The following is a 22,260-nucleotide window of genomic DNA, read 5'->3' as shown; positions in this document are numbered from 1 at the left end:
GGACCCGGAGGCCGACCCGCTCCTCGAAGCTCCGGGCGGCGCGGGGGCCGGCGCCGGGCATGCTCAGTAGGCGCGGCGGGCGGCGGGGGCGGCGGGGGCTCCGGGAGCGGGGAGCGGGGAGCGGGGGGCGGGGGCTCCCGGGGGGGTGCTGCGGGGGAGGCTCCGGGAGCGGGGGGAGCTCCAGGGGGCTGCTGCGGGGGGGGCTCCGGGGGCGGGGGGGGCTCCAGGGGGGTGCTGCGGGGGGGGCCTCTGGGAGCGGGGAGGGGCGAGGGGCGGGGGGGGGCTCCGGGAGCGGGGAGGGGCGAGGGGCGGGGGGGGGCTCCGGGAGCGGGGAGGGGCGAAGGGCGGGGGAGCTCCGGGAGCGAGAAGGGGGGGCTCCAGGGGCGGGGGGGGGCCTCCGGGAGCGGGGGCGCCGTGAACGGGGCGGGGGCCTCCAGGGGCGGGGGGGCTCCGGGAGCGGGGGTGGGGTGCGGGAACTCCGGGAAGGGGGGCTCCGAGGGGGGGCTCCAGGAGCGGGGGGCGGTGCGGGGGCTCCGGGAAGGGGGGGGTCTCCAGGGCCTTCGAGGGCGGGGAGAGCTCTAGGGGCGGCGAGAGGGTCCGGGGGCGGGGTCTCCGGGGATGGCCTGGGGGGGCTCCGCGGGCGGCGGGGGGGCTCCGTGGATGGCGGGGGGCGCTCCGAGGGCCGGCGCGCGAGTGCCCCCCGCCCCCCGCCCTCTCTACCCCCTCCCAGCTCTCCCCCCGCCCCCCCGCCCTCTCTCCCCCCTCCCAGCTCTCCCCCCGCCCCTCGCCCGCCCTCCCCTCCCCCCTCCCCGCTCTCCCGCCCCCCCCGCCCCTCGCCCTCCCTCCCCTCCCCCTCTCCCCGTCCCCCCCTCCCCTCCCCTCCCCTCCCCTCCCCGCTCTCTCCGCCCCCCTCCCCCGCCCCGCTGCGGGCGTGCCTGAGGCCGGGCAGCCACCGCCTCCGAGCGCCCGGCCCCCGCCCGGCTCCGCCCCCGCCGCCGCCGCCGCCGCCGCCTCCCGGTCCCGCGTCCCCCGCGCGCGTCCTGCCGCCGCCCCGAGCGCCCCCACGGCCAGCGGGCCCGGGCTGCAGCCCCTCGGCGAGGCGGCCGGGGCGGGCGCGATGCGGCCGGCGGTCGGCGGTCCCCGCGCTGTGCCTGCTGCTCCGTCTGCACGCCGCAGGTAAGGGCGGGCGGGGCGCCCCGGGCAGGCCGGGCGGGGGGCGGGCGGGGGCGCTCGGGGCGGCGGGCCGTGCCTGGGCCGCGGCGGGCGGGGGGCGCCGGTGCACCTGTTGGAAGACAGGCCGAAAACTTGAGCTGGACGCGGCGTTCGAGGCTCCGCGCCTGCGACGGAGATCGCGGACGCCGCCGGGTGCACGCGGGGCGCTTGCCGGTCCTCGCCGTCCACGCACAGCTCCTCCGGATGCACCCCGGGACCTGCGGCCGGAGCCACCTGCCGTGCGCCCCACCCCCACCCCCACCCCCGGGGGCTGCCACCTGCAGGACCTCGTCCCCGCCCGGGAGGGCCAAATCCCGGGTTCGCCCTAACGGTGCGGCTCGGGGCTCCTCTGGCCCCTGCTCCTGCCCCTCGGGTTCTCTAAGCCAATGAGAGGAAGGCAGGCTTGGAATCCGGACCCCCTCCTCTCTCCCAGCATCGCGGCCGGCGACCCGGGCAGGGGCCTGGCGGCCCACAGCGCAGGGCACTGGGGCCGGACTGGGGAGCCCGGGCCGAGGCGGACGGGGACCCTGCGCCCCGACAGAAACCGGCTCGATACGAACAGAGCCAGCAGCCCTAGCGAGGACCTGGGGCATCTCCCACGCAGTGTCCCTACACATCCTGCCTTTGGGATACAGGCAGCGCCTGAGCGATGCAAGGGCTTGGACTGAGTCCTTTCTCCTTTTTACACACGCGTGCACCAACGTGCACCAACGTAGGGTATGGCAGGGAGGTTCGAGGCGCCCTACTGCGACAGCCCTTGTCCGCTCAGGGGTCCTGCAGCCTCCGAGACTAGATCTTTTACCCCCGTGCGCTTGTCACCCGATCACACACAGTCACAGTCATTCATTCCTTCGGCTACAACATTTACTGAGCGTGTATTATGTCCCAGGGATGATAATTAAAAATAATGGCTGCAACATAACCATTCCTGTGGTCTCTCTGCAAAAGGAGTGGGTGAGTTCCTTTCCTATGTGTGCAATAGTGAGAGTGAAATATGGTACTTTTTTTTTTTTTCCAGCCCGTGCTATTTTAATGTTATGGTGAACCTAGAACAAGTAACGCATGGGAACATTAAGGCTGTGATTAAGTGCACATGTTAATTGTTATAATTATGTTTCATTGTGAAATTTTTAATGGTTCTTTGGCACCTTTTGAAAACTAGCAAATAGCTATGACTTGGCCATTAAATTGTTTGCAAACAGCTGTAATGCATCATTTTATGACCCCATACAGTTTTTTAAATGTTGAAATTTGAGATGAAAAAAATACACATTGGGTTGAGTTTTATTTATGTTATTATGTATAACACTAGCACTGATGCAAACATCCATTGCCCCCCCAAAAAAAATTTTTTTAAAGCCCCGATTCTTAACCAACTTTAGGGACGATTTAGCTGATCTATCAAAAATGTCAGTGTAGTTATTTTTTAAAGCTAGCATATAAGAGATTCTAAAGATTCCATTTAATATACCTTAATTATAGCTTAAAAGTTATAAATAAACTTAAAACTAAGCAGGTGGAAACCATTTCTAAATTTATTGTAGGTGAACATTTGGGATGAAGAAAATAGAGGACTTTTGTTCATCAAAGGAGAAACCCAGAAGTCTGTAGCCCTAGATTATACCTGGAGCTCTGCCAAAGGGTATATTACTAAAGACAAACCAATCCGTCTCTACTCTGACTTCCTAATTTGAAAAAATATATATATTCAATTTTAAATTAATAGGGCAATGCATTCATGGGCCATCATTTTCAGATTTCAATTGCAAGAAGCTATATGGAAATTAATTATCTTCATATTTAATATAGTGCTTTTGATAGGTGTTTTTTCACAGCAGATTGCAAGTTTAATATTGTGGTTGTCTTGCCAGTTTCATTTTGAATGCATTTTAATTTTAAACAGCAATTTTTGGGTCACAAGCTGTCATCAGATTAAAATTCATCCCAGTTATTTAATAACATTATTAGGACTTCTCATTGGAACTGAAATAAACACGGACTTTTTGATCTAAGCTGCTGTAGGTTTGGATAGGAAGAAAGTGAGTGTGTGGGAGTACACAGATCAAGAAGTCATGGATTTCGACACTTGTTGCCTGAGTTTTTCTTTTACAGAAGGCTCTCCTCTTAGGATGGAAGTGGGCTTAATAAGGAAGGGAAATGAATTCTGTTTTTTCTCGCCCTCTTTAACTGAAAAGCTAATTGATCCATTTTGGTTATGCCCAGGGTGCCAGCAACTATTTTACGCTGGTGGAACTGAGGACAGGTTAGAACCCTTTAGGAGTGGGAGAGATTGGCGGACGGGGTGTGAGAGCTCTTCTCAGGGATACTAGGGACTGTTGCCTTCCAGATAATCGTTGCCCTAATGATAAGATACAGATTGTTTTCAACTTGAACGCCAGCTCCAATTATTTGATCATAAGGCACGATGCAAAATAGTAAACAAGCAAATAAATAAATTGATTAATTAATTAGTTAATTCAGACCGTTCTTGGGGCTCAATGGGAAAAAATACTGTGGTCAGGCTGTAGTGTCTATGGGAACAGAAAGAGGCAGAGGGGTACAATACCGTGTAATGAACATCTCCAGGGCGTCCAGGTGGCTCAGTCACTTAAGCGTTTGCCTTCTTCTCAGGTCCTGATTAGGGGGAGTGGGGGGGTCCTGGGATCAAGCCAGAGCCTGGGGGGGTGGGCCCCCCCCTCCCTGCCCAGCCAGGAATCTGCTTCTCCCTCTGCCCCTCCCCCTGCTCCAGGCTGGAGCACTCTCTCTTTCCCTCTCTCAAATAAATAAATAAAATCTTAAAAAAAAAATCTCTAGGTAAAATAATTCTAATAAATCACTGAGTAAAGAACTTGTTAGATAACCTGGACTCAGCTCTTTCCATGGCAGCTCATTTTTGTAGATCTCCCTAACAAGGAAGTTGTAGTTTTTGTCCGTCCGACTGCTTACTGTTTGGGTAAGAAAACGAAGTTCCAGTAAATGGTAGACTGTATTTACTTTAAGTAGTAAAGAGCCAGTTAACAGCATAGTCAGGATGAAAGCCCGAGTTTTCAGACCTGTGGCCACATACTGTGGAAATCATACAACGGTTCCAATAGGAAAGGCTACCATTGAGTTCGTGGTGAGAAATCCTTTTTACCTACCCGTCCTCATTCTTTTTTTCTTTTCTTTTCTTTTCTTTTCTTTTCTTTTCTTTTCTTTTCTTTTCTTTTCTTTTCTTTTCTTTTCTTTTTTCTTTTCTTTTCTTTTCTTTTCCTTTTCTTTCTTTTCCTTTCTTTTCTTTTTTTTAAAATATGTATTTATTTGAGAGAGGGGAGGAGAGAGAGGAGGAGAAGTGAAAAAGAGAGAGAATTTCCAGTAGACTCCCCCATGAACACAGAGCCCCATGTGGGGTTCAATCCCATTACTCCAAGATCATGATTTGAGCCAAAATCATGAGTTGGGCACTTAACCCACTGAGCCACCGAGGTGTCCCTAGCTGTCCTCATTCTTTATTCCTTCTGTGAACTAGAGTAATACATAAACCCCAGTTGAAAAGACTGCTTCAGGAATATCCAAGAAAGTGTGCCCCCATGATGTGGATGGTACCACAAGATCCACAGGTGGCTTCTTTCCTTTGGTGTTTTTTCCTCTTTCTTTATCCAAAGAACTATATTCTGTTTTAGGAGATATTTATTGGGTCATATTTAAGTTGCAAGGACGTGAAGGTCTTGAAATATCTTAAAAACTCTCAGGGGAAAGCTTTATTTTTTTTCTAGTGACGTTTTGTTACCAACACAGAATGTGATTTCAGTGCATTATTCTCTCCCTGAGCTCTGGGAAAGATCCTTTCAAATTTTCACGTTGTTCTTACTACTGAGTGTTCTGGAAGGCACAGACACTGCCTTCAGTTGATCTTCTGAAGATGCGACATCTCAGAGAAATGCAGTCAAGTTCTCCAGTCTTTGAGAAGGAAGGATTCCTATGGTGAAACCCAGAGGATCAGGGAAGTCATTGGCAGAAGCACCACCTTCAAAAAGAAAGGGTTGACTGATAGGAAAATAATGTTATTCTTGAAAATTTTAAGGTACCTTCTTTCCATGAACTCCAGAATCCACTTTTCCTTTTCAAAATCACTCAACACAATCCTTGCATCAGCCCAGGTTCTACTGTGTCCTCCTCCTCCACTGTCTCTCTGATACCACTTCTCACCACTTTCCTCTGGTTTGTCTCTCTCCAGCCACATTGGTCTCCTTGCTGTTCCAAGAGGATGCCAGGGGCTTGCCTCCCTCATATATTTTGCTTTTTCCTTTGCCTGAAACACTCTTTACTCATTATCTCCATGGCCTAATCTCTTAATTTTAGGCCTCAATTCGAATGCTACTTTCTCAGGGAGGCCCCCACTGACTAGCCTAATTAATATGGTATCTTCTCCCCCCAAAGAACTTCGATACCCCTTCCCTACTTTATTTTTTCTTCCAGACGCTTTTCACCAACTCCATATCATATATTTAACTTATTTGCTTTGTTTATTGTGGTTTCCCCCTTTCCCCATTGGAATGAAAGCTCCTTGAAGGCACAGATATTTGTCTGTTCTATTTACTGCTGTATCTGTTGCAGATCTTGCCCAGCATTGCACCAGAGCCTGGCATAAAAGCTACTAAAGATTAAAAACAAATATATTGAATAAATAGAAACAACGCAGTGATATTTCTGTTCTCTCCCTTTTGCATTTAATTTCTTCTTGGCACCCATGCAAGACACACACACTTAGTCAGCTTAGCCATTTCTAGAATGGACTTCAACAGAGCTCATTCATCCAAAATTCCAGTTTCTTCCTCGGAGCTCACATGCTCCGGAAACATACTATCTCAAATAGACTTTTCTACCATTGTGAACTTGAGGGTGACATGGGATGGGCTCACAGGAGACCAGAACTACAGATTTAAATAGCGGCAAAGTCCTTCAAATTGGTTGCAAGATGCTGTACGGCTCAAATGCTTTGCTGTGTTTTCAGGTCTTAGTGAAATGCCTTGTACATACATGTAGAAATGGCTGTGGTGACATAAAAGGATTCATACAGCTAATTTACAAGCAAGATTTAAAGCCCTTGGACAAACCTGTCTACTTCTTTGGCACATAGGAAGCACACGTGTATGTATACCCAACATCACTCGCTCCTGACACCTTGGACATTACATGTTCTCTTGGAGATTGTACCCTGAGTGGTGCTTTGTAAAAATTCTGAAATGTGTTATCCACATTTGGCTTTGTGTTTGTTTCTCATCTACTTCTCCACCAACTCCAATCCTCACCTGTGGTCCTACTTAGGGTGTAGCATGTCGTGGTTAGTGCTTTCTAGAATTTATGTGCCCCCTTTTATTTCCCTCTCTGTGCAATCTCCCTAGGTAGTTATATTCAGACCTACATGTCAAATATTCCTAAGCCTGTATTTTAATCTTCGATAGTTCTCCTGAACCCCAGGCATATAGATCTAATGACCTAGGAGTCACTGGATATCCCACAAGCATCTTATCTGTTAGTACTCAGCATTCCCTGAGGCTCCTGGGTGGCTCGGTCAGTTAAGTGTCTGCCTTCAGCTCAGGTCATGATCTCAGGGTCCTGGGATCCAGCACCATGTCCAGCTCTCTGCTCAGCGGGGAGCCTACTTCTCCCTCACCCTCTGCACCTCCCCTCTCCCCCTGTCACTCATGCTCTCTCTCTCAAATAAATAAATAAATAAATACCAAGATCCCCCACAGTCACCCAAGCCTGCAACTGTTAACTCATCCTGTACCCTTCCTTTGCTTTGTCTTCTCCACTCTCTGTTCACATCACTGCCTTGGGGCAGGTCCTTATTTCTCATGTAGTATTTTAAGTTACCATCCTCATATCAAATCCATCTTTCATAAAAATAAATGCCAGAGGTAAAACTCTGAAAAAAAGCATACCTAATCATGTTCTCCCCTTGTAAAATTCTTTACTTTGGCTATTTCCTTCTTTCTTAAAATAAAACCCAAACTCATTAGCAGGGCAAAGTCTTCCACTCTCAGGTCTTTCCTAACTCCGTTTCCTAGAACCGTACTTGCTGCCTAGTATGCCATCAATACATGTTTGATGAGTGAATAAATGTATTCCGGGTGTATCAGACAAAATAAATGATAATAAATTACGTTGATGAAGAGATTACATCTCATCTTCATAACTGTAAAGACTAGAATTGATTTTACTACTGCTCCCTCAATCCTATTTACATTTACTGGTTACAAAGAAATGAAAATAGCACAGAAGAGCTTTCATTTAAGCAGTCTGTAGGATGCATTTGTGTGCCGTGGGCACGATGATAGTTGTGCTAGAGTTGTGTATTGAACTCCGTCTAGTTAGACATTGCTATGGGAGTTTCTAGTACTAGATGGATGGAGATAAGGTGAGTGTCTTTATTTTAAATAGATCAAGAGATTAGATAATAGCAATTAGTTGTGCATTAAGACTACACTCGGAACTCAACTCCTGATTACTGAAGGGTCATCATCTATCTTGTAGTAGCAAATATGAGCTACCTGCCCATTCAAAATCAGGTGGGAGTGTGATTTAGCGGATTCAATTTATCAAGACCCCAAATAATTCAATCCTCCTTCCCTCCCCCAAACAAAAAACAAACCATCACAGAAAATTTGGGAGTATTTGGATGGTTGTATACATTTTCTTTCTCTCCTTTCAATGAGTAGACAATGTTTATAGAACCATAAGGTTTTGGGATACTATACATATTTTTCTCTTACGGAAAAATGCTGCACCTCAAGGGATACATACTTACATCTGAAGACTGGAGACTAGTTTATGAATTATAAAAAGTCACTTTTTATGAAATGACGGGATCACACAAAAAAACCCATTTATTGCCATTAGTACTAATGATAACATGGATGTCATATTTTATAGTAAGTTTATTGTTAAATCTTTTAAAAGCTGTTTACAAAGTCAAATTGAAAAGGTAAAGAAAGCCATTTATCCCTGTAAGAGGGGATTTTGAAAAATCCTACTTGGCCTGTAAGTGCATGCTTCATTTTCAGAGCACTTACAAGTGCTGACATATTCAGAGTTACACTGCATATTTCCCAGCATAAAGGATTTTAATAGCTTTGAAAAAAAAGTAATGGTAAATTATTATTTTAAGATTAAATTTCCTAATGCTTTTTCCCTAAATAACATTACTGTAGTGTCTGTTATTGCGATGGTATTTGCCACGGAGTCTCAATTAGCAAGTTTATGATGTGAACATTATTAGCACTTGCCATTTAAATAATTTTTCACTCTTAAGGCTATTGAGACTTTCCTCATAATCAGATTTCATTTGATTTCAATTTGTTAAGATGTTGGTGTCCGTTAAACTTGCAGCCACGTGGACCAAAAACAAAGCAAAATTAATTGTTCACATGACGCAGCAATCAAGATCAATATGTTTAATTGCACTGAAGTAAATGCCAAGTTCAGTGAGGACGTGGATTATTTTTTTCCTAGTTCAGACCCAAAGCAATGTCCATGTTCTGACTTAAATGTGCAGAATGGATTAAGGAAAAATGGATCCTTGGAAAAGAGCACAAAATGAACACAGAGGAAGAGTGTCTCCCTTGGGACACCTGGGTGGCTCAGTGGTTGAGCATGTGCCTTTAGCTCATGGCGTGATCCTGGGTCTGGGGATCGAGTCTCATCAGGCTCCTTGCAGGGAGCCTGCTTCTCCCTCTGCCTGTGTCTCTGCCTCTCTCTCTCTGTATCTCTCATGAATTAAAAAAAAAAAAAAAAAAAAAAAAGAATGTCTCCCTGGCCCCTACAGCAGCGTGTACAGAGCAAGGCTCTCCTGCTCTCCCACCATAGTAACGCCCCAAGTCCTGAGGGACCCTGGAGGGGAAACAAAACAGTGTGCATCACTCCAATCACTGGGTTACTGAGAAAGATGCTCAATACAAAGAGTGTTCAACATACTATACGGTGAGTTAGTTTGAAAGGCCATCCATCCATTAATATGAACATGTGGTTTTAAGTTATAAGCAATTTACTTTCTTGGCCTCATTGATTCAAGACAGTGTCTTTATTCTCCCGGAAGAAAATGAAATACCTTAAAGAGAAAAGTAAAGAGAAAAATCAGAATAAAGGGGAAAATGCCATATTTTTGGGTAACCTTTAGCATAATACCATAGAGGCTAAGAGCATGGATATTGTGATGGGACTCTAGTACGCACACAATCATTTTCCAGCTCTGTAACTTAGGGCAAGTTACTTAATCTCTCTAAGCCTCAATTTTCTCTTTATCTTTTTTCTTTACTTTTTAAACTTCCTCTTTTTAACGTAGAGGTTATATACTATACAACTGTAAAGTTGTTTTGTGTATGGAATAGGACAATGTATGTAAACTGCACTTAGTAAGTGTCATGTAAGTGCTAGGTATTGTTTGATTGGGGGAGGGAGAGGTCGGGTGGCAAAGGGTTAACTGATATCTGGGAACACTTTCAACTCCAGTTAAGAATAGCTATTAATTGCATGGTCCTTTCCTACAAGATGTTCATTTTTCAAAGAAGTATGTCAGAGTAGTGCCTTAGACCAGTGATAATAATTTCAAATGATGAAGGAAAGGACTTATGGGCCTACCAGGTACCCTCCAAATCCCTAAATGCAGGCAAAGAAGACCAGGGCAGGGATGGCTTCAGGTGGCCACTGGGGACCCCCTTCCTCACCCTCCTCCTGCCCCAATACCCAGGCATTCACATCTCTGTAGTATCATTATTATGACAATATTTTAATTTTTGTATTTTCTAATGTTGGCTTTGCTACGTTTTAACATAGTTCTCGATCTGTTAGAATTATTCTTGAAACACTTATTTTTTTCTTTGCCTTGCTGTTGGATCCTAGCTTTCGAGTCATCTGGAGAGCTCTACTATAAAAATGATGGACATGGGATGCCTGGGTGGCTACGTTGGTTAGGAATCCCCTCTTGGTTTCTGCTCTGGTCATGATCTCTTGATATTGAGCCCTGTGGCTCCCTGCTCCACGGGAAGTCTGCTTGAGATTCTCTCTTCCTCTTCTCCCCCCCCCCCACTCATGAGCACACTCTCCCTCTCTCTCTCTCTCAAATAAATAAATAAATAAATAAATAAATAAATAATAAGTAAAATCTTTTAAAAAGATGATGGAAATAGTTTACAATCTCTATAAGTAATAACATTTTAGCTGTTTGCGTAACAATAACCGAAGTATAAAAGGTTTTACAAATGTACTGCTTCATTACTCAGTGCATGTGGAACTCAATTCCTATGATTTCTGCAAAGAGTAGTATTTCTCAGCTTTCCAGCCATGTGATCATTTTTCTCTACTTCTGCATTTCCCCAGAGGGCATATCTTGATGAAGTTCTTTTAATGGTTGTGCGAATGTCATTCAACTCAGTTCTTCAGTAACTGGGCAGGGGGCATCGGACTGCATCTTCTCAACCAACGTAAATCTCACCTCCTCCAGCAGAGTCTGAGGCCAGTGGTCTTAACCCCACTCCTTCCTTATGATGAAAGTCTAGTCACATTGTCCCAAAGGGTCTGTCCTGATTGCATTATGTTCCAGTCTGTAACATATATTTATCAAATGAAAAATAATTCTATTAAAGCTGGGCAGAAATCAAGAAACATGAAACTCACTCCTAGTAATTTTGCACACAGTGGATTTTTCCTGAAATGACAATCACTTCTGCGACTCGCAAATAAGAGTTTGCCATTGTGCAGCTCAACTTTGGGTGGGTAAGATAAATAGGAAGAAGTAACTAGGTACAGTGGTTTGGAAGTGGGAGTAGGAAATACATTTTCTAATGGAATATTTGAAGGAATGTGAAGGAGTGTTAATATATCAAAGAATAAGCAGAAAAAGTTTACAAGTTGCCTTAATCAAAATCATTCCTTATTCTTGTAAAATTCAGATCCTCTCCGACATAGAGTAGAATAGAGCCAGCTCTATAAGAATAGACTAATTACTTTGATTTTTTTTTAAAATTTAATTATAGATATACTAGACACATCACTAGCCAAACATGTGAAACATTTAAATACTCCTAGAGAATGACACAGCACCTCCTCATGGGATTATGCTTCACATCCTAGAAACCAGTGCACAGACTAGATTTTAGGAAAGCCATTCCTGGAAGGAGGTGATCCTTCCATGACAAGCTCATCCAAGTCTTCTGGGGGCAGGGGGCTGTAATGGTTTCCAGTTTTTATAAATTCAATTATGATCTTACAGAATCTCTCATTTTGTTATTTTTATTTTTTTACTTTTTATGATATAATTGCTCATTTGAAGATGATTCCCCCTGCCTTTTTTTTTTTTTTTTTTTTTTGGTCAAATTGGTCATTTGCTGTCAAGATAAAAAACAAAACCAGTGTGAATACCTCTACATACATACATACTTACCTTTATGTATGTTGTCAGAATCCAACTAAGACACACAAACTGAATTTTATAAAACTGGCTTTATAGATAGAGCCATAACATAATGAACTCTTTCCAGCACTGATAAATTCTCTATGAACAGACTGGTGGGAGTGATCATATGTTACGAGTGGGAGGCTATCCTAACGGACCTCCATTGTCACATCTAGGCAAGACTGCCGTGTTCATCAGGGGGCTTCAGGGTTGGTACGGTGGGCCCTCATAACTGGAGATTAGTATTGCGATGACGTCCTGTGTTGACCATCACCAGGAGAATTACAGAACAACTGCAAGAATAGTTTTAATATTAGCCCCTTTAAATCCAAGGTTATTTATTGTTCCTGGAAATCCATGCCCCTTTAAGTTCCCAAAAGGTCTATTATTATACGTGGCCTATGGGTCAGATGGACTAGAGACCCAGAGAAAAGCAGGTGTCTATCATAGTACACATCGGACATTTGGAAAGAACAGTGGCAAGAGCTGTATGGCACACAATGCCTGGAAACACAACTCGAACAAAGTAGAAAACAGCTTTTTGAGTCTTCCTGATACATGAATGTTCACACTATGTATATAATTTTGTTCTTTTCGGAGAAATTCTAAATCATAATAAAGCATTATAAGCTGAGGACGCCTGGGTGGCTCAGTTGGTTAAGTGTCTGCCTTGGGCTCAGGTCATGATCTCAGGGTCCTGGGATTGAGCCCCACGTTGGGCTGCCTGCTCAGTGGAGGGTCTGCTTCTCCCTCTCCCGCTGTCCCTCTCTCCTGCTCTAGCTCTCTCTCTCATGCTGACTCTCTGCCGAATAGATAAATAAAATCTTTAAAAAAATTATAAACTGAAACTTGATTATGGTCTGGACATTTATCGTCTTAAATTTAAAAGAAATGTAAAAAACATGAATTTCAGAGGGTACAAAGTAATAGATCACTAAGGGTGACTATCTCTGTCTGTATAATACGTATGTTGTGCTCTGTGAGGAAGGATTTTGAAGATGCAACAAGAACTTTGATAAAAGACTATCTGGAGGAGAGCAAATTTAATTAAGGGGAGCTGGATGCTAATAGCAATCTTAGCCATCTTACATGAAGCAAAAACATAATACTAATAAAATTTCATTAGGTCAGGAGAAATTGGAAAGGTGAGTTTAAGTGTAAAGCATTAGGTGTAAATTTCTGAATTTTATTTATGAAAAATAGGTGTACGTATTTGTTGGGCTTAGGGAAGAATGCATCTCTTTAGAAAAAAAAAATCAGCATCAAGCAAACTCTCATTGAATTGGGGCTTCTCCTTTACTGATGCACGTTGTGATCTAGCTGTAGATCCACAAGAACCACTTTCATTCTGTGATGAGAAACTGAGGCTCGGCTGTGAGGAGACTGACTCAAGTTCACGTAGATGGTGGTGGTGGTGGTGGTGGTGGTGGTAGTCGTGGTGGTGGTGGTGGGAGTGTTGCAGCCCGAATCCACTGTCCTTATCTCCTAGTCCATTGCTTTCTTAAAAAGTCTGTTTCTTTCCTTCCTGACTACTATTCCTAGGCATCTGCTCTGTAAGCTTTCCCTAGTACTCCGTGTATTTTTAACTTTTTCTGAGAGGCATTTACAAATCAAAGGAGAGCCTCCCCATTTCTCTTGTAGAAATTCCCAAGCGACTTCCCTGATGCTACCCATTTATATCTACTTCCTAGAGAAGAAAGTGTTGGCAATGCTTTAAAAACAATGACTATCCTTTCACAAAACGATCAGATAACAAAGTTGCCTTTTTTTTTTTTTTTTTTTGGATTGTTCACCTTTTCAGGTGCACGCGAGGCCTCTCTACCGCGTGCATCCAAGAATTACTGACACTGAGTCTGAAATAATGAATCATGACCTGCTCTAATGTTATAATCTCATCCATTTCTGTCTGTCAAAGATTCCTCAGAGATTACCAAGGTCTGTCCAAAATGAAATTTAAATCTTGGAGCTTTATGACCATCAGGACTGGCTCTGCGCAAGTGAATGTTGCTTCTGTGGTCAAAGTCCTTGTATTTTAAATGCAGATAAGGATCTTTGACAAGCTGTTTGCTAAACACTGAGACACTCTATCCCTTCTGGGCTGAGAGGGACTGAGTTCTGGGTGCCCAGGAGGCATCCTCCCATGCTTATGGACTTTATTCCTCCTTCTTTACAACAACTGTTTTAGTCTTTCTCCATTTTCCTGACACTTACAGTCTTTCCTCCTTTGTCCTCCTCTTACGAGATGACTTCACTTTTACACGGAGAAAATAGAAACCATCAGCAGATAATTTGCTCAACTTCTACCCCCTTCACATCCCATCATCCCCTCCCCCTCATGTCATAACAGAAGAAATACCTCCCACCCGCCCTGGTCATCCCCTTGCCTGGACTGTGGACCGCAGTCCATACAGTCTTGCAGGACAGCCCAGTCTACTCATGATGTCCTTGACTTTCCCCTGATGTCCTTGACTTTCCTCAACATTTTCAACCACTCCTTCTCAGCAGGCTCCTCCCTTTAAGGAATAAAAGTGGTCAGATCTCTCCTATCGTGGAAAAAAAAAATCCCTCAACCCTACCCTCCCTTCCTGTTAACACACTATCATTCTCTTATCACATCTACACTTGTTGAAATGCTGTCCATATATGTTGTTTCCACTTTATCTCCCACTTTTCAATCCAGTTAAGTCCAGCTTTCTCCCACATGCACACTGAAAGTACCTTCTACAAGTTTATCAATCATTTTTTTAACTGTGTAGATTTACAGTTAGAGAAAAGATGCTTTCATAAAGTATTGAGTTAAAAAGCAGCTTACAAAACATCATATAGCATAATCCGCTGACTTCTTTGAGTGTATAGTTCTATGAATTTCAGCCCATGTATCGATTCCTGCCACAAGACGTAAAAGATCTCCTTCATGCTATCTACTCCATCCTCCGCCCCTAAGTTCTGATAACCATTGATTTGTCTTCCATCATTATAGTTTTTACCTTTTCAAGAAGATCATATAATGGAATCACACAGTACGTGATGCTTTGTGACTGTCTTCTTTCACTCAGCCTAATGTCCTTGACATTCATCCATGTATGGATCTATGATTCATTATTTTTCATTGATGAGTAATATTCCAATGGATAGATGTACCAACATTTATCCACTTGCCCATCCATTGAAGGGCATCTGAGTTGTTCCCATTGGGGCCAATTATGACTAGAGCTGGCACGAAAATTTGCTTGCAGATTTTTGTGTGGATGGACGTTTTTATTTTTGTAGGTAAATCGCAGAAGTGGGATTGCTGGCAAATCCCACTTTTTGAGAAAGTCCTAAACCATTTTCCATAGTGCCTATTGTCATTTTGCATTGCCACCAAGGTCTGAGACTTCTAGTTCCTACAAAGACTCTCAAGCACTGATAATTGTTGGTATTTTTCACTTTAGCAATTATAAGAGGCATGTGGTGGTATCATATCCCAGTTTTAATATATATATTTTTTCTATTGGCGAATAGGCTTGGGCACATTTTCATGTACCTGTTTGTCATTTATGCATTCTCTTTGACAAAGTGTCTGTTCAACATCAGTCCATTTTTAAATTGGTTTATTTTCTTACTATTGAGTTTTGAGAGTTCTTTGTTTTCTGATTACAAGTCTTTGCCAGACCTGTGATTTACAGTTATTTTTCTCCCACTCTGTAGCTTGCCTTTTCATGCTCTTTACAGTTGTCTTTTACAGAACAAAATTTTTAAAATTTTCATCCAGTCTAGTTTATCCATTTTTTTCATGTATGGATTATGATTTTGCTGTCCTAAGAACCCTTTGCTTAACCCTAGGTAATGAAGATTTTCTCCTATCTTTAAAAAGTTTTAAAGTTGTAAATTATACATTAATCTATGTTCTTTTTTGAGTTAAGTTTTATACAAGGTGTGAAGTTTAGATAAAAGTTCACTTTGTTGCATACGGATGTACAACAGTTCCAATGTCATTTTGAGAAGAAAATTCTTTCTCTATTGTTTTTGCATTTGTCAAAAATCAAATGGTGATGTTTTCTGTGGATATGTTTTGAACTGTCTGTTTTGTTCCATTGATCTCTGTATCTCTTCCTTGCTAATACACACTACCTTGATTGCTATGGCTTTATAGTGAGTCTTAGGATTGGGCAGTATTATTCTTCCTTTCATTATCAAAATTGTTTTAGCTATTCTCTTCATTTTGACTTTCTATATAAATTTTAGAATGGGAATAACTATGTCTATTTAAAAATCCTGTTGGTATTTTTTCTTTAATTGGGGATAATTGACATCTTCATTATGTAGTCTTACAATTCATGAGCAAGATATGTCATTTTATTTATTTAGAGCTTCTTTGATTTGTTTTCCAGGATTTCATAATTTTTAGTATAAATATCTTATACATATTCTGTTAGATTTATACCTACATATTTTATTTTAGAGCAGTTATCTATTTTTTTTTATTTTCGGTTTTCTGTTACACATTGCTTGTTTATAGAAATGCCATTGGTTTTTGCAGAGTGACTTTCTGTTCTCCAACCTTACTAAATTCACCTTGTTAATTCTAAGAAGATTTTGGTGGATTCTTTGGGATTTTCTACATAGACAGTCATGCCATCTGCAACTAGAACAGTTTTATTTCTTTTTTCTCAATATGTATGCCTTTTACTTCTTGTCTTTGTCTTATTGCACCAACTAAGACTTTTAATACAATGTCATATAGAAGTGATAAGATGTCATAGTTGCCTTGTGCTCTATCTTGGGATGGCAAACAAGCATCCAGTCCTTTGCTATTAAGCATAATGTTAGCCGAGGGGTTTAATGTAGGTGCCTTTTTATTTCTTTTCTTTTTTAAGAATTTTATTAATACATTTCACAATTTCATTAAACTTTTTTTTTTTTTAAAGTAATCTCTACACCCAATGTGAAGCTCCTACTCATGACTCTGCAATTAAGAGTCACATGCTCTACTGACCGAGCCAGCCAGGCACCCAAGTTAGATGCCTTCTTAAAGGAAATTCTCTTCTATTTCTAGTTTGCTTAGTTTTTTTTTTTTTAGCCTGTGAATAGATGTAAATTTTGTCAAATGCTTTTTCTGCATCAATTGATATGACAATGTTGTTTTTCTTCTTTAGATTGTCAACATGGTAGATTATGTTGATAGCTTTTCAAATATTGAAGAAGCCTTTCATTCCCAGGATAAGTAAGCCCCATTTGGTTATGGTATATTATTCATTGTATTATATCTGCATTCAATTTACTGATATATTGTTGAGGATTTTTGCACTGTCTTCATGAATATCGGTCTATGGTTTTCTTTTCAGTACTGCCTTTCTCTGATTTTGTTATCAGTGTAACTTTGGCCTTATAAAATAATCTGTAGAGTGTTCCTTCTTTTCTATTTTCTGGCAGAGGTCACGTGAAGTTGATGTTATATTTTTCATTAGATGTCTGGTGGAACTTGCTAGTAAAACCATTTGATCCTGAAGATTTTTTTTAAACAATTTTAAGTGGAGATTTATTTTTTTTATAATGTTAGTACAGTTTGAGATCGACATTTCATCTCGGGTTTAAATTTCATTAGTTTGCGGTTTTTCAGGATTTGGTTATTTCACCTAAGTTGTTGAACTTATATGCAGAGGATGATCCATAGTATTTCTTTATCCTTTTCATGTCTGCATGGTCTGTCATGACAGCCTTCCTTTTATCTGATATTAATAATTTGTGGTTTCTCTATTTCTCTATTTCCTTGTGAGTCTTGCTAGAGTTTTATCAATTTTACTGTTCTCAGAGAATCAGCTTTTGTTTCATTGATTTTTCTTTATTGTTTTCCTATTTTCAATGTAATTATTTCTGCTTTAAATTTTTAAATTTCTTTCATTCTACATGTTTAGCATTTATTTTGCTTTTTTTTTTACTTTCTTAAAGTGGAAACTTAGATTATTGATTTGAGACCTTTTTTTTTTCTATTAAACTATTAAAGACATTTAATGCTATACATTTTCCTTTAAATAGTGCTGCTTCAACTGCATCCTATGTTATATTTTCATTTTATTTCAGTGCAAAACATGTTCTAATTTAGTAATTACTTTTTGGCCCAAGGATATTTAGAAGTATGCTGTTTAATTTCCAAGTGCATGGAGTTATTCTTGTTTTGTCTCTTATTGATTCTTAGTTTAATTCTATTATGGTCAGAGAATATATTTTGTGTAATTTCAGTTTTTTAAATGTCTAAGTTTGTTTTATGACCCGGGAGATGGTCTGTTTTGGTGAATGTCCCAAGTGCACTGGAAAAGAATGTGTATTCCGAGTTCTTGGTTGGAACATTCTATAAATACTGTTAGATCCAGTTAGTTGATGATGTTGTTCTTTCCTTTATAACATTACCTTTGCTGATTTTCTGTCTACTAGTTCTATCTATTATTGAGAAAGGAATGTTAGAATCTCCAACTATAATTATGGATTTGCTCATTTCTTTCATTTTGGTTAGTTTTTGCTTCATGTGTTTTTATGCTTTTAGGGGGGAGGATATATACACTTTTAGGACTATTATATATTCTTATATATATCATATCAGTATGTACATTTCATTATTATGTGATGTATCTCTTTATCCTTGGTAATTTTCTTTGCTCTGAAGTCTATGTTGTCCGAGAGTGGCTTTCTTTTGACAAGTATTTACATGACGTATTTTTCCACCCTTTCACATTAAACCTATCTGTAATCTTTATAGTTGAAGTATGCTTCTTGTACTTCTACAACTGCATCTGAGTCCAGGGTCAAGCGGTGGGAGGACGAGAAAAGAAAAAGCTGTGACAGTTGGTTCCAGTCCATAGAATGGTAGTTTCCTTGAAAGAAAGTGCCTGTCTTGCAGAGTTTTGAGTCCTGTTAAGTTCTCATTAACGCCCAAGGCCACTGCTGCTGTGACATTGCTTGGGCTGGAGCCTGGAGAAAGGAGAAAGGAGAGAGAGGAGCAATGGGGAAAGATTTCTGTAGTCTCTTTTAGCATTATGAGTTCTCTTTTTCAGAACTAGTATTTTATAGTGTTTTTCCCGAAGCTGTCTTTGTCTGTACCTGGCATCCACTAGGGGTTGGCTAGAGAATACTGGGGGGGGGGGGGGGGGGGGGGGGGGTAGGGGGAAAGATGGTAAACTCCGCTGCTGATGCTGTGGAACTTTGAATTTTATTCGTTATCTCCAGTAACCCTGCTACAATTTATTTTCTAGAGTCCTCAAATAGCGGTTTCATGCATTCTGTCCTAGGTTTTACGCAGTGTAAGCAACAAGGTTGGGCATACTTGCCCCATCTTATCCAGACTCAGAATCTTCCATAGCCTTTTAAATCCTTTCAAATTATTTCATTTTTGTTCAAGGACTCAACAGTGGGAGATGGTTAGCTTAGTGTTTCTAGAAGGCTATCCCCAAGCCTTTTCCATGTTAAATCTTGTCCTCTGAATATCCAGGCTCAGTTGTCCATTGATGAATTTTAAGTTAGTAAATCCTATGCAAATGTTTAGGGTTGTCTTGTTTGAACTCACAGACTTAGTGACACTGGACACTGCCTCTCAGAGACTCCTTTTTATTGCACTCTTTCCATGCCTTCCGTACTTGCACAGTCTCCAAATGCTCCTTAAATATGGTCTTCCCTGGGTCTAAGTTGCTAACTTCTTGTTCTTCTCCACCCACAGCTCTTCTTAGGCAATCTCATCACTTAGTTCTCCATTAGCTTGCTTATGGTTTTAAGCACCTATCTCTAGTCCAGAGCTTCCTCTAGAGTTCACATACATAGAATTGCTCTCTTGACATTTCTGTTTCTATATAGTGTAGGCACACACATTACTCTATCTCAGTAAAGGCACACCCATATAGTCAATCACCCAATAGAAACAAAATTACCCTTGAAACCCCACTGTTGGTTCCCTCCTAGAACATTAACTCAATCACTGAATTAATACTTCTCCTCCTCCTTCTTCTGTCAATTCCAGTCTCTCTCTCTCTCTCTCTCTCTCTCTCTCTCTTTTTTTTCCAGTGCAAAAAAGGGCTTTTATTAAAGCTCAGGGACAGGACTCTTGGGCAGAAAGAGCTACACTGTGATTGTGAGGAGTGATTGATTATAAACTTTTAAGGTGAAGGGAGGAGATAAAGGAAGTCTCTAAAGGGATTTTCATGTGTTCAAGAAGACTTACAGGATCCTGGAGGTCTGGCTATTGTCAGGCTAAACTTCCTTTTTTGCCTCTAGCAAAGTATTAACATTAAGGCAGCCAGGAGTTCCTTGAGGGATGTCACACCCTGCACGTCTCAAATAATTATCAAGAGTCTGCTAATTTTATCTACATTTCTTTTGCCTTTGTTCTCCTTATACCCCAGCCTCTGAACAATTTGACCCTTAAATCTTTTAAGTTTGTTGAGGGTGGAAGGTCTTATTTTCTGTAACTCCTTCCTGCTGAATAGGGATGCAGACATGTCCATGCCTATGGGTCAACATTGGTCAGTTGGATAATTTATATATAGGAGTCACAAAAGGCAGAGGCACCTGAATCCAAGATAGACAGCATATATGAATCTCCTTGAGTAGAAAGGATCATCTGTCAACTAGATTCACCTCTGCTCCATCCCTCTACTGCCTCCTGGTGTTGGGTTACTCTCCCGTTACCTAAAATATTTTACCTGGTACCTTTGCACTTACTCTTGTTTCCTTCCAATCTATTTTCTTGTATAGTTAGGGCATCTTTCAGAAATACACGTTTTATCTTGTCATTTCCCTCCTTAAATTTTGTAAAATGTTTGATTTCTCTAATGTTTCATTTCTTTTTTTTGTTTGTTTTGTTTTTGTTTTTTTTGTTTTTTTTATTGGTGTTCAATTTACTAACATACAGAATAACACCCAGTGCCCGTCACCCATTCACTCCCACCCCCCACCCTCCTCCCCTTCTACCACCCCTAGTTCGTTTCCCAGAGTTAGCAGTCTTTACGTTCTGTCTCCCTTTCTGATATTTCCCACACATTTCTTCTCCCTTCCCTTATTTTCCCTTTCACTATTATTTATATTCCCCAAATGAATGAGAACATATAATGTTTGTCCTTCTCCGACTGACTTACTTCACTCAGCATAATACCCTCCAGTTCCATCCACGTTGAAGCAAATGGTGGGTATTTGTCATTTCTAATAGCTGAGTAATATTCCATTGTATACATAAACCACATCTTCTTTATCCATTCATCTTTCGTTGGACACCGAGGCTCCTTCCACAGTTTGGCTATCGTGGCCATTGTTGCTAGAAACATCGGGGTGCAGGTGTCCCGGCGTTTCATTGCATTTGTATCTTTGGGGTAAATCCCCAATAGTGCAATTGCTGGGTCGTAGGGCAGGTCTATTTTTAACTGTTTGAGGAACCTCCACACAGTTTTCCAGAGTGGCTGCACCAGTTCACATTCCCACCAACAGTGTAAGAGGGTTCCCTTTTCTCCGCATCCTCTCCAACATTTGTGGTTTCCTGCCTTGTTAATTTTCCCCATTCTCACTGGTGTGAGGTGGTATCTCATTGTGGTTTTGATTTGTATTTCCCTGATGGCAAGTGATGCAGAGCATTTTCTCATATGCATGTTGGCCATGTCTATGTCTTCCTCTGTGAGATTTCTGTTTCATTTCTTAGGTAAAAGTATTTAACAGTTTAGTCTCTGTCAACCTCTCTGCATTAGTTTCCTGTTGCTGCATAACAATTTTTTTTTTTTGCTGCATAACAAATTACCCCAAAATTTAGTTGATTAAAACGATATACATTTACTCTTCCTCAATTTCTGTGAGTCAGAAACTGGGCATGGCTCAGCTGGGACTTCTGCTTCAAGGTCTCTCATAAGGCTTCAATTAGAGTGTTGGCCTGGGCTGGGCTCTTGGAGGAAGGCTCATCTGAGGAGGAATTTGCTTCCAGACTCATTTACATGATTGTTGGCAGGATTCGGGTTGCTCTGAGGGCCTCAGTTCTTTCCTGGCTTTTGGCTAGCAGCCTCCTCCTTCACATGGACTTCTCCAGCATGGCAACTTGCTTCATCAAAGTCACCAGGAAAGCAACACAGAAGTCACATCTTTTTTACCTAATCAAGGAAGTAACATCCCATCACTTTTGCCATTATCAGTTGGTTAAAAGTACGTCACAAGTGAGATCCAGCTCACTCTCCATGGGAGGGTGTTATACAAGGATGTGAATGCCAGTAGGTGTGGATCACCTTTTCAGATGGCACTCACCTTCTTTTTCACTTCTCTCTTAATTTCTCTGTACTGCTTTCTGAAGTGTTACCTAACCTTTTCCAATTTACTAAATCTCTGTTCAATGGTATCTAGGCTACTGTATAAGCCATATATTGAGTTTCACCAATTACTGTATTTTTTGCTTCTATGATTTCCACCTGGATTGAAACTTGCGTATTCCTGGATAAAGAGGATGTGGTCTATATACACAATGGAATATTACTCAGCCAGCAGAAAGGATGAATACCCACCATTTACATTGACATGGATGGAACTGGAGAGTATTATGCTGAGTGAAAATAAGTCAGTCAGAGAAAGACAATTATCATATGGTTTCACTCATATGTGGAATATAAGAAATACTG

General features: G+C 42.0%; 1 protein-coding gene across 1 annotated transcript in view; it reads left to right on the top strand.

Moving 5' to 3' along the window:
* Positions 1-1,066: 1,066 nt before the first annotated feature.
* The window catches only part of PTPRR (protein tyrosine phosphatase receptor type R), a 233,906-nt gene continuing 212,712 nt past the window's right edge, over positions 1,067-22,260 (top strand). Inside the window, exon 1 of the mRNA XM_038550013.1 lies at positions 1,067-1,176. The gene's annotated coding sequence lies outside the window, so the exon portion shown is untranslated. The remainder of the gene's footprint in view (positions 1,177-22,260) is intronic.

This window comes from Canis lupus, chromosome 10, assembly GCF_011100685.1.
Source record: "Canis lupus familiaris isolate Mischka breed German Shepherd chromosome 10, alternate assembly UU_Cfam_GSD_1.0, whole genome shotgun sequence".
In the NCBI taxonomy this organism is placed as follows: Eukaryota; Metazoa; Chordata; class Mammalia; order Carnivora; family Canidae; genus Canis; species Canis lupus.
The sequence above is the reverse complement of the archived record's forward strand: the minus strand, read 5'-3'. Positions and strand labels throughout refer to the sequence as shown.